This window comes from Pongo abelii, chromosome 6, assembly GCF_028885655.2.
Source record: "Pongo abelii isolate AG06213 chromosome 6, NHGRI_mPonAbe1-v2.0_pri, whole genome shotgun sequence".
In the NCBI taxonomy this organism is placed as follows: Eukaryota; Metazoa; Chordata; class Mammalia; order Primates; family Hominidae; genus Pongo; species Pongo abelii.
Genome location: NC_071991.2, coordinates 22404043 through 22416871, shown reverse-complemented (window position 1 = coordinate 22416871; position 12829 = coordinate 22404043).

The following is a 12829-nucleotide window of genomic DNA, read 5'->3' as shown; positions in this document are numbered from 1 at the left end:
GCCAGAACTGCCTAGGTGAGTCTAGTCAGCCTCCAGTGTTGTGAGAAGACTAATAAGCATCATTGTAACTTTATGCCATTAAGCTTGGAGTGGTTTGTTACACAGCAATAGATAGCTGATACACAAAGTGATCTTCCAATATGAATATTATGTCAATTCTCCACTTGACAGCATTTAATGATTTAGAATTGAGTGTAAAAGTCAAAACCCAATCCTGAATCCATCTGACAAGGGATTAATAACTAGAGTACATAAGGAGCTCAGGTGGGAAAAAAATGGGAAAAAATATAATAATCTGATTTTAAAATGGGCAAAAGATCAGAATAGATATTTCTCAAAAGAAGACATACAGATTGCAAACAGGTATATAAAAAGGTGCTCAACATCATTGATCATCAGAGAAATGCAAATCAAAACTACAATGAGCTATCATCCTACCCCAGTTAAAATGGCTTATATCCAAAAGACAGGCAATACCAAATGCTATTGAGGATATAGAGAAAAGGGAACCCTGGTACACTGTTGATGGGAATGTAAATTAGTACAACGACTATGGAGAATGGTTTGGAGGGTCCTCAAAAAACTAAAAATAGAGTTACTTTATGATCCAATAATCTTACTGCTGGATATATACCCAAAAGAAAGAAAATCAGTATATTGAAGAAATATCTGCATTTCTATATTTATTGCAACACTATTCCCAATAGCCAAGATTTGGAAGCAACTTAAGTGTCCATCAACAGGTGAATGGATAGAAAAAATGTGGTATATATACACAAGGGAATATTATTCAGCCATGAGAAAGAATATAATCCTGTTATTTGCAACAACATGGGTAGAACTGGAGATCATTATGTTAACTAAAATAAGCCAGACACAGAAAGACAAATTTTGCATGTTCTCAGTCATTTGTGGGTGCTAAGAATTAAAATAATTGAACTTATGAAGATAGAGAATAGAATGATGGTTACCAGAGGCTGGGAAGGGTAGTGGGCTGGAGGGGGTGCACAGGAATGATTAATGGGTACAAAAATACAGTTAGAATGAATAAGATGTAGTATTTGGTAGTACAACAGCATGACTATAGTAAACAATAATTTATTGTATATTTTAAAATAGCTAAAAGAGGCCAGGTGTGGTGGCTTATGCCTGTAATCCCAGCACTTTGGGAGGCCGAGGTGGGCCTGATCACCTGAGGTCAGAAGTTCAAGACCAGCCTGACCAACACGGAGAAACCCCATCTCTACTAAAAATACAAAAATTAGCGGGGCGTGGTGGTGCACACACCTGTAGTCCCAGCTACTCAGGAGGCTGAGGCAGGGGAATCGCTTGAACCAAGGGGGCAGAGGTTGCAGTTAGCCAAGATTGTGCTACTGTACTCCAGCCCTGGTGACAGAGCTGGACTTTGTCTCAAAAAAAAAAAAAAAAAAAAAGCATAATTGGAGATTGTTTGTAAAACAAAGAAAGAACAAATGCTTGAGGTGATGGGCATCCCATTCACCCTGATGTGATTATTACACATTACATGCCTGTGTCAAAACATCTCATGCACCCCATAAATATATACACCTACTGTATAGCCACAAAAATTGAAAGTAAAGAATTTTTTAAACCCCCAATCTTGGCCAGATGTGGTGTCCCACACCTGTAATTCCAGTGCTTTTTTAGGCCAGGATGAGAGGATCACTTGAGTCCAGGAGTTTGAGACCCACCTAGGCAACATAGCAAGACTGTCATCTCTAATACCAATAAAAAAACTTAGCCAGGCATGGTGGGGCTCATGCCTATAGTCCCAGCTACGCGGGAGGCTGAGATGACAGGATCCCTTGAACCCAGGAGGTTGAGGCTGCAGTGAGCTATGATTGCCCCACTGCACTCCAGCCTGGGTGACAGAATGAGACCATGTCTCTTAAAAAACAAACCAATCCTAGAGACTTAGACTCCCACACATTAATAATGGGAGACTTTAACACCCCACTGTCAACATTAGACAGATCAACGAGACAGAAAGTCAACAAGGATACCCAGGAATTGAACTCAGCTCTGCACCAAGCAGACCTAATAGACATCTACAGAACTCTCCACCCCAAATCAACAGAATATACATTTTTTTCAGCACCACACCACACCTATTCCAAAATTGACCATATCCTTGGAAGTAAAGCTCTCCTCAATAAATGTAAAAGAACAGAAATTGTAACAAACTGTCTCTCAGATCACAGTGCAATCAAGCTAGAACTCAGGATTAAGAATCTCACTCAAAACCGCTCAACTACGTGGAAACTGAACAACCTGCTCCTGAATGACTACTGGGTACATAACGAAATGAAGGCAGAAATAAAGATGTTCTTTGAAACCAACGAGAACCAAGACACAACATACCAGAATCTCTGGGATGCATTCAAAGCAGTGTGTAGAGGGAAATTTATAGCACTAAATGCCCACAAGAGAAAGCAGGAAAGATCCAAAATTGACACCCTAACATCACAATTAAAAGAACTAGAAAAGCAAGAGCAAACACATTCAAAAGCTAGCAGAAGGCAAGAAATAACTAAAATCAGAGCAGAACTGAAGGAAATAGAGACACAAAAAACCCTTCAAAAAATAAATGAATCCAGGAGCTGGTTTTTTGAAAGGATCAACAAAATTGATAGACCGCTAGCAAGATTAATAAAGAAAAAAAGAGAGAAGAATCAAATAGATGCAATAAAAAATGATAAAGGGGATATCACCACCGATCCCACAGAAATACAAACTACCATCAGAGAATATTACAAACACCTCTATGCAAATAAACTAGAAAATCTAGAAGAAATGGATAAATTCCTCAACACATACACCCTCCCAAGACTAAACCAAGAAGAAGTTCAATCTCTGAATAGACCAATAACAGGAGCTGAAATTATGGCAATAATCAATAGCTTACCAACCAAAAAAAGTCCAGGACCAGATGGGTTCACAGCCGAATTCTACCAGAGGTACAAGGAGGAGCTGGTACCATTCCTTCTGAAACTATTCCAATCAATAGAAAAAGAGGGAATCCTCCCTAACTCATTTTATGAGGCCAGCATCATCCTGATACCAAAGCCTGGCAGAGACACAACAAAAAAAGAGAATTTTAGACCAATATCCTTGATGAACATTGATGCAAAAATCCTCAATAAAATACTGGCAAACAGAATCCAGCAGCACATCAAAAAGCTTATCCACCATGATCAAGTGGGCTTCATCCCTGGGATGCAAGGCTGGTTCAATATACGCAAATCAATAAATGTAATCCAGCATATAAACAGAACCAAAGACAAAAACCACATGATTATCTCAATAGATGCAGAAAAGGCCTTTGACAAAATTCAACAACCCTTCATGCTAAAAACTCTCAATAAATTAGGAATTGATGGGACGTATCTCAAAATAATAAGAGCTATTTATGACAAACCCACAGCCAATATCATACTGAATGGGCAAAAACTGAAAGCATTCCCTTTGAAAACTGGCACAAGACAGGGATGCCCTCTCTCACCACTTCTATTCAACATAGTGTTGGAAGTTCTGGCCAGGGCAATTAGGCAGGAGAAGGAAATCAAGGGTATTCAATTAGGAAAAGAGGAAGTCAAATTGTCCCTGTTTGCAGATGACATGATAGTATATCTAGAAAACCCCATTGTCTCAGCCCAAAATCTCCTTAAGCTGATAAGCAACTTCAGCAAAGTCTCAGGATACAAAATCAATGTGCAAAAATCACAAGCATTCTTATACATCAATAACAGACAAACAGAGAGCCAAATCATGAGTGAACTCCCATTCACAATTGCTTCAAAGAGAATAAAATACCTAGGAATCCAACTTACAAGGGATGTGAAAGACCTCTTCAAGGAGAACTACAAACCACTGCTCAAGGAAATAAAAGAGGATACAAACAAATGGAAGAACATTCCATGCTCATGGGTAGGAAGAATCAATATCATGAAAATGGCCATCCTTCCCAAGGTAATTTACAGATTCAATGCCATCCCCATCAAGCTACCAATGACTTTCTTCACAGAATTGGAAAAAACTACTTTAAAGTTCATATGGAACCAAAAAAGAGCCCGCATCGCCAAGTCAATCCTAAGCCAAAAGAACAAAGCTGGAGGCATCACGCTACCTGACTTCAAACTATACTACAAGGCTACAGTAACCAAAACAGCATGGTACTGGTACCAAAACAGAGATATAGATCAATGGAACAGAACAGAGCCGTCAGAAATAATGCCACATATCTACAACCATCTGATCTTTGACAAACCTGACAAAAACAAGAAATGGGGAAAGGATTCCCTATTTAACAAATGGTGCTGGGAAAACTGGCTAGCCATATGTAGAAAGCTGAAACTGGATCCCTTCCTTACACCTTATACAAAAATCAATTCAAGATGGATTAAAGACTTAAATGTTAGACCTAAAACCATAAAAACCCTAGAAGAAAACCTAGGCAATACCATTCAGGACATAGGCATGGGCAAGGACTTCATGTCTAAAACACCAAAAGCAATGGCAACAAAAGCCAAAATTGACAAATGGGATCTAATTAAACTAAAGAGCTTCTGCACAGCAAAGGAAACTACCATCAGAGTGAACAGGCAACCTACAAAATGGGAGAAAATTTTCGCAACCTACTCATCTGACAAAGGGCTAATATCCAGAATCTACAATGAACTCCAACAAATTTACAAGAAAAAAACAAACAACCCCATCAAAAAGTGGGCGAAGGACATGAACAGACACTTCTCAAAAGAAGACATTTATGCAGCCAAAAGACACATGAAAAAATGCTCACCATCACTGGCCATCAGAGAAATGCAAATCAAAACCACAATGAGATACCATCTCACACCAGTTAGAATGGCAATCATTAAAAAGTCAGGAAACAACAGGTGCTGGAGAGGATGTGGAGAAATAGGAACACTTTTACACTGTTGGTGGGACTGTAAACTAGTTCAACCCTTGTGGAAGTCAGTGTGGCGAGTCCTCAGGGATCTAGAACTAGAAATTCCATTCGACCCAGCCATCCCATTACTGGGTGTATACCCAAAGGACTATAAATCATGCTGCTATAAAGACACATGCACACGTATGTTTATTGCCGCATTATTCACAATAGCAAAGACTTGGAACCAACCCAAATGTCCAACAATGATAGACTGGATTAAGAAAATGTGGCACATCTACACCATGGAATACTATGCAGCCATAAGAAATGATGAGTTCATGTCCTTTGTAGGGACATGGATGAAATTGGAAATCATCATTCTCAGTAAACTATCGCAAGAACAAAAAAACCAAACACCGCATATTCTCACTCATAGGTGGGAATTGAACAATGAGAACACATGGACACAGGAAGGGGAACATCACACTTCAGGGACTGTTGTGGGTTGGGGGGAGGGGGGAGGGATAACATTGGGAGATATACCTAATGCTAGATGACGAGTTGGTGGGTGCAGTGCACCAGCATGGCACATGTATACATATGTAACTTACTGCACATTGGGCACATGTACCATAAAACCTAAAGTATAATAATAATAATAATAATAATAATTACAATAAAAGAAAAAAATAAATAAATAAATAAATAAATAAAAAAAAAAAAAAAAAAAAAAAAACCAATCCTAGCATGATCGGACCCTGTCTGCCACCCTCTATTCCTTTCCTCTTGCTCATTGTGCATCAGGCATCTGGGCTTCTTTTCTGCTTCTGTAAATGCCAAGTGGTTTCCCTCTTCAGGACCTTTGCACATGCTCTCCCCTGCCTGAAATGGACTTCCTATACCTCCTGCCATAGCTGGATTTTTCTCATGTTTCAGACCTCAGCTCACACATCATCTCTGCAGAGAAATCCTCCCTCATCCTGTGAAGAGGGAATCATCGTCCTTTTCATTGCCTCGTCCTGCCTGGTTCTTTCAAAGCAGATATCACACTAAAAAATCAGCTTGTTATTTATTGAACTGCTTGTCTGTATGTCCTCCTCCCAAACGCACGGCGAATCAGAACAGAGACTCCCTATGGCAGGAGTCCCATCTTGTTCATTCTCAGAACCTAATATAGTACTTGGCACATAGTAGGCACACAACAAATGTCATTAGAATGAGAAAGTATCAAGGGGCCAGGCGCGGTGGCTCATGCCTGTAATCCCAGCACTTTGGGAGGCCGAGGCAGGTGAATCACCTCAGGTCAGAAGTTTGAGACCAGCCTGGCCAACATGGTGAAACTTTTGTCTCTGCAAAAAATACAAAAGTTAGCTGGGCATGGTGGTGCACACCTGTAATCCCAGCTACTTGGGAGGCTGAGGCAGGAGAACCGCTTGAATTTGGGAGGCAGAGGTTTCAGTGAGCCAAGATTGTGCCACTACACTCCAGCCTGGGTGACAGAGTGAGATTCCATCTCAAAAAAAAAAAAAAATGAATGAATGAATAAGTATCAAGGAAGGGAGATTTTGTGATTTGCCACCTTTACATGGAAAGCCTACTTAACATTGACATTTTCTATTTGATGGTATTTTTATAATAGGAAATTGAAACTGAGCTAATTAAAAAAGAATAAGGCTGGGCATGGTGATTCATGCCTGTAATTCCAGCACTTTGGGAGGCTGAAGAGGTAGGATCACTTGAGGGTAGCAGTTTCAGACCAGCTTGGGCAACATACAGAGACCTCTGTCTCTGTAAAAATAACTTTTTTTTTTTTTTTGAGACAGAATTTTGCTCTTGTTGCCCAGGTTGGAGTGCAGTGGCATGATCTTGGTTCACCAACCTCTGCCTCCCAGGTTCAAGCAATTCTTCTGCCTCAGCCTCCCAAATAGCTGGGACTACAGGCATGCACCACCACACCTGGCTAATTTTGTATTTTTAGTAGAGGTGGGGTTTCTCCATGTTGGTCAGGCTGGTCTGGAACTCCCGACCTCATGTGATCCACCTGTCTCGGCCTCCCAAAGTGCTGGGATTACAGGCATGAGCCACCTCGCCTGGCCAAAAATAACTTTTAAAAAATAAACCAGGTGTGCCAGGCACAGTGGCTCATGTCTGTATTCCCAGCACTTTGGGAGGCTGAGGGGGCCGGATCACCTGAGGTCAGGAGTTTGAGACCAGCCTGGCCAGCATGGTGAAACCTCATCTCTACTAAAAATACAAAAATTAGCTGGGCGTGGTGGCAGGCACCTGTAATCCCAGCTACTCAGGAGGCTGAGGCACAAGAATCGCTTGAACCCAGGAGGCAGAGTTTGCAGTGAGCTGATATCAAGCCATTGCACTCCAGCCTGGACCACAAGAGTGAAACTCTGTCTTGAAAAAAAAATTAACCAGATGTGGTGACACACGCCTGTAGTCCCAGCTCCTCCAGAGGCTGAGGTGGGAAGATCACTTGAGCCCAGGAGATGGAGGCTGCAGTGAGCCATGATTGCCCCACTGCACTCCAGCCTGATCAACAGAGCTAGACCTTATCTCTAAAAACAAAAAACAAAAACAGAAAAGGGTCAGGCGCAGTGACTCACACCTGTAATCCCAGCACTTTGGAAGGCTGAAGTGGGTGGATTTCCTGAGGTCAAGAGTTCAAGACCAGCCTGGCCAACATGGTGAAAGCCTGTCTCTACTAAAAAATACAAAAATTAGCCGGGCATGGTGGCAGGCACCTGTAATCCCAGCTACTCAGGAGGCTGAGGCACAAGAATTGCTTGAATCCGGGAAGCAGAGGTTGCAGTGAGCAGAGATCATGCCACTGCACTGCAGCCTGGGCGACAGAGCAAGACTCCATCTCAAAGAAAAAACAAAACAAAAACACTAAAAGGAACATTTCAGCTGCTTGTCAAGAGACTGGACATGGAGGGGCAAGAGTTGGAGCAGGACATCTGGTGAGGAGCTGCCACATCAACATCTTTTGATCACTCCAGGCCACGTTTTGAGTGGGGCCTCCGCTAGAATGTGGCCCAGCCTCAGATGCCTTAATTCTGACACTCAGTGCCGGTAGAGGCCCTGTGAGGTCACACTGTGGAGGCTTCTTGGGAAAGTGTTGGCTCTAAAATCAGCATCTTGGTTCATTCCTTTGATGCTGGAGACAATGACCTGTATCTCCTCATATGTCTGCTCAAGACTGTTATAAACAGGGTGGAGTGTCTCTTAGTCTAGGAGCTTGGGCTGCTCTGGAGTTTGCACAAATACAAATAATCATCACATGCTCTCAGGCCACGTGTCTTGGTTATGACCCAAAACAGCCCTTCAGCAGTGGACGTCTACATAGTGGAAGTTCCCAAACACCTCTTTTTTTAAAAAAAATATAGAGACAGGGTCTCACTATATTGCCCAGGGTGGTCTTGAATTCCTGGCCTCAAGAGATCCTCCTGCCTCAGCCTCCCAAAGTGCTGGGATTACAGGTGTGAGCCACTGAATCTGGCCCTTTTTTGTTGTTTTTAGACAGGGTCTTGCTCTGTCACACAGGCTGGAGTACAGTGGCATGATTACAGCTCGCTGCAGTTTCAAATTCCTGGGCTCAAGTGATCCTCCTGCCTCAGCCTCCTGAGAAGCTGGGACCACAGGCATACAGCCACACCCAGCTAAGTAAAAAAAAAAAAAAAAAAATTCTGGAGACAAGGTCTCACTATATTGACCAGGCTGGTCTTGAACTCCTGATCTAAAGCCATCCTTCTGCCTCCGCCTCCCACCTTGAACACCTCTTTTCCCCAGTTTGAAAATGAAATCCACACTTTGAGAAGAAGGAACAAATGGGGAAGACAGGAAGCCAAGAAGCCAACCAGGCTTGCCTGGATAAACACTAAATCCCTTACATTGGTTTTACTTCAATGATACAGCTCATTAAGAGTTGTTGATTTTGTTAAGTTCCTATTTGGCAAGTGAACAGTTTCTTCCTCGGTAAATTCGAACATCAAGTGTCTATTCTGTGATTGAATGAAGCAAATATTTTACACATGGGAAACCACTGTTAAATCATTGTATTATAGAAAGGGATGAACGGGACAGGGGCAAGGCAGGGGTGGATGTCAGTGCCTGTGTCCCTGTGCTCCCCACCCACCTCCTCTGTCCCTGCTTCCCATGGTGTTTGTCAAGGGGCACAGTGTGCTGAAGATGGGGTTACCAGGTGGCATATCCAGAAGACATCATTCTCAGCTACATGGAATCCACTTACTTTGATCTAACTTCTTTACTCATAAAATTCATTAAACATTCACATCAGCAGCTCCTGAATATCTAAGCCAATTGTTAAACATAGTGATGTTACTGGATTCTTAAAACAAGCTGGAGGCTGGCCGGGCACAGTGGCTCACACCTGCAATCCTAACACTTTGGGAGGCTGAGGGTGGATCATCTGAGGTCAGCAGTCAGAGACCAGCCTGGCCAACATGGCAAAACCCCATCTTTACTAAAAAAAAATACAAAAAAAATTAGCCAGGCATGGTGGCAGGCCTGTAATCCCAGATACTCTGGAGGCTGAGGCAGGAAAATCGCTGGAACCCTGGGGTCAGATGTTGCAGTTAGCCGAGATCGCACCACTGTACTCCAGCCTAGGTGATAGAGCAAGACTCCGTCTCAGAAAAAAGCAAAACAAGTTAGAGAAGGGTTTTTTTTTAGCTTCATTTTGAAATTGTGAAGACAGGCAGTGAGAGTGAGTGAGTTGTCCAAATTCAGGCCACAAGCTGGAGAGCATGCGATTCCTGGCCTTTTGCAGCCAGAGTGTGTGGGCCAGCTGTGTGGTGGTGTGCACTCCCACCTCCGTCTGCCGGCACTACCATGTACCACGTCTGGCCTTGTCACCTGGAGACCTGGGAGTCTTCTTTTGTTTTCCCTGACTTTTGTCACCAGATCTGCTTACTTGCAAGTCCTGTTGGTTGTGCCCCTCCCCGCCTTTCTCGTCTTCCTCCTTTTTATCTTGGTCATTATTTCAACCCAGCTAGAATCATATCTGGCCCAGATTACTGCATTAGTTCCTAGTTGGAGTCCTTTAAACTCTCTTTTTTAAACAAAGATGGCTGAACAGGTGGCTCATGCCTGTAATCCAAGCACCATGGGAAGTTGAGGCAGGAGGATCACTTGAGGCCAAGAGTTCAAGACAAGCCTGGGCATCAGAGTGAGACCCCCATCTCTACAAAAAAAATTTAAAATTAGCTGATGAAGGAAATAATGTATACAGTGGTCCATTTCCAAGACAAAGTGCCTTAAATCAGATTAGGTCAGCAAACTACAGAAGAAACAGGGTATACACGGCTCGGTGCAGTGACTCACGCCTGTAATCCCAGCACTTTGGGAGGCCGAGGCGGGTGGATCATGAGGTCAGGAGATCGAGACCATCCTAGGTAACACGGTGAAACCCCGTATCTATTAAAAATACAAAAAAAAAAATAGCTGGGTGTGGTGGTGGGTGCATGTAGTCCAAGCTACTCAGGAGGCTGAGGCAGGAGAATGGCATGAACCCAGGAGGCGGAGGTTGCAGTGAGCCGAGATTGCGCCACTGCACTCCCACCTGTGCGACAGAGCAAGACTCCATCTTAAAAAAACAAACAAAAAAAACACCTAAAGCCCCTACCCAACAACCAATAGGTGATGTCCAGAAAGATTGTGACCCCATAGTACTCAGCCTATGTATGAGGAAACGGGAGGGACCTGCACACAAGAGGATAAATTGCTTGTTGAAACTGTTCTGAGTGTGCCTACCTATCAGACACCCGATCCTGCAAGACTATCATTAAAACTCTTACTTTCGCTGTTCTCTGGGTACCTGAGTCCATTCTTTGTGTTTGGACAGGTAAGTTTGTTTCTCACACTGGGCGTGGTGGTGCAACCTCCACCTCCCGGGTTCAAGTGATTCTCCCTTCCTCAGCCTCCTGAGTAGCTGGGATTACAGGCACCCACCACCATGCCCAGCTAATTTTTGTGTTTTTAGTAAAGACAGGGTTTCACCGTGTTGGCCATGCTGGTCTCGAGCTCCTGATCTCAGGTGATCTGCCTGCCTCGGGCTTCCAAAGTGCTGGGATTACAGGTGTGAGCCACCGTCCCTGGTCCAGTTGTGAAGTCTTATACAGAGTATCAATCAGTCTTGATTGTATTGGTTTTGAATGTATTTGTTTTACTTAAAGAGTAAGTTGCTGGGCGCGGTTGATCACGCCTGTAATCCCAGCATTTTGGGAGGCTGACGCAGGTGGATCACTTGAGGTCAGGAGTTTGAGACCAGCCTGGCCAACATGGTAAAACCCTGTCTCTACTAAAAATACAAAAATTAACCAGGCATGGTGTTAGGTGCCTGTAATCCCACCTACTCCGGAGAGTTTGAGGCAGGAGAATCACTTGAACCCAGGAGGCAGAAGTTGCAGTGAGCTGAGATCATGCCACTGCGCTCCAGCCTGGGGGATAGAGTGACACTCTGTCTCCAGAAAAAAAAAAAAAAGGGAGGGAAGTTGTATCTAGAGGAATTAAATGAAATTTGATGCTAAGAGATAAAGGGAGAAAATTGAGAGTGTGAAAAAGCAACATTTAAAGAGTTTAGCTGGTGTTTTTATCAGAAATAGTGTTTCTTGGACTCTTCTCCATTAAAAAAGTGGCCAGGTATAGTGACTCATTCCTGTAATCCTAACACTTTGGGAAGCCAAGGCAGGAGAAAAGCTTGAGGCCAGGAGTTCAAGACCCAGCCTGGGCAACGTAGCAACACTCCATTGCTCCAAAAAGGATTTTTTTCAGATTAGCCGAGTGCAGTGGCACACACCTGTAGTCCCAACTACTTGGGAGGCTGAGGTGTGAGGATCACTTGAGCCCAGGAGGCAGAGGTTACAGTGAGCCAAGATCTCACCACTGCACTCCAGCCTGGGTGATAGAGCAAGGCCCTGGCTCTAAAGGAAATTTTAAAGATTGCCCTCGGAATTAAGATTAATATGTATTCCCTGTGGTTTCCAGGGTATCAAAAAAAAAAAAAAAGGAGGCAGAAAGAGAAGAAGAAAAGGAAAATTCGAGCAAGAATGGAAGAAGGGCTGGGCGTAGTGGCTCATGCCTATAATTTCAGCACTTTGGGAGGCCTAGACGGGCGGATCACCTGAGGTCAGGAGTTCTAGACCAGCCTGACCAACATGGCCAAACCCCATCTCTACTAAAAATACAAAAATTAGCAGGTCATGGTGGCGGGTGCCTGCAATCCTAGCTACTCGGGAGTCTGAGGCAGGAGAATCTCTTGAACACAGGAGGCAGAGGTTGCAGTGAGCTGAGATCATGCCATTGCACTCCAGCCTGGGCGACAGAGCAAGACTCTGTCTCAAAAAAAAAAAAAAAGTTTTCTGAGCCCGGGTGCAGTGTTTCATGCCTATAATCCCAGCACTTGGGGAGGCACTTGTTTCATGCCTATAATCTCAGCACTTGAGGCAGGCAGATCATTTGAGGTCAGGAGTTTGACACCAGCCTGGCCAACATGGTGAAATCCCATATCTACTAAAATACAAAAATTAGTTGGGTGTGGCAGCAGGTGCCTGTAATCCCAGCTACTTGGGAGGCTGACAAAGGGAGAATCACTTGAACCCGGGAGGTGGAGGTTGCAGTGAACCAAGATTGCGCCATTGCTCTCCAGCCTGGGCGACGAGTAAAACTCTGTCTCAAAAAAAAATTAAAATAAAAATAAGTCAGTAAAATAAATAAATAAAAATACAAAAATTAGCTGGGCGTGGTGGTAGGCACCTGTAATCCCAGCTACTTGGAAGTCTGAGGCAGGAGAATCACTTGAACTAGGGAAATGAGAGGTTGCAGTGAGCCAAGATCGCTCCATTGCACTCCAGCCTGGGCAACAAGAGTGAAACTCTATCTCAAAAA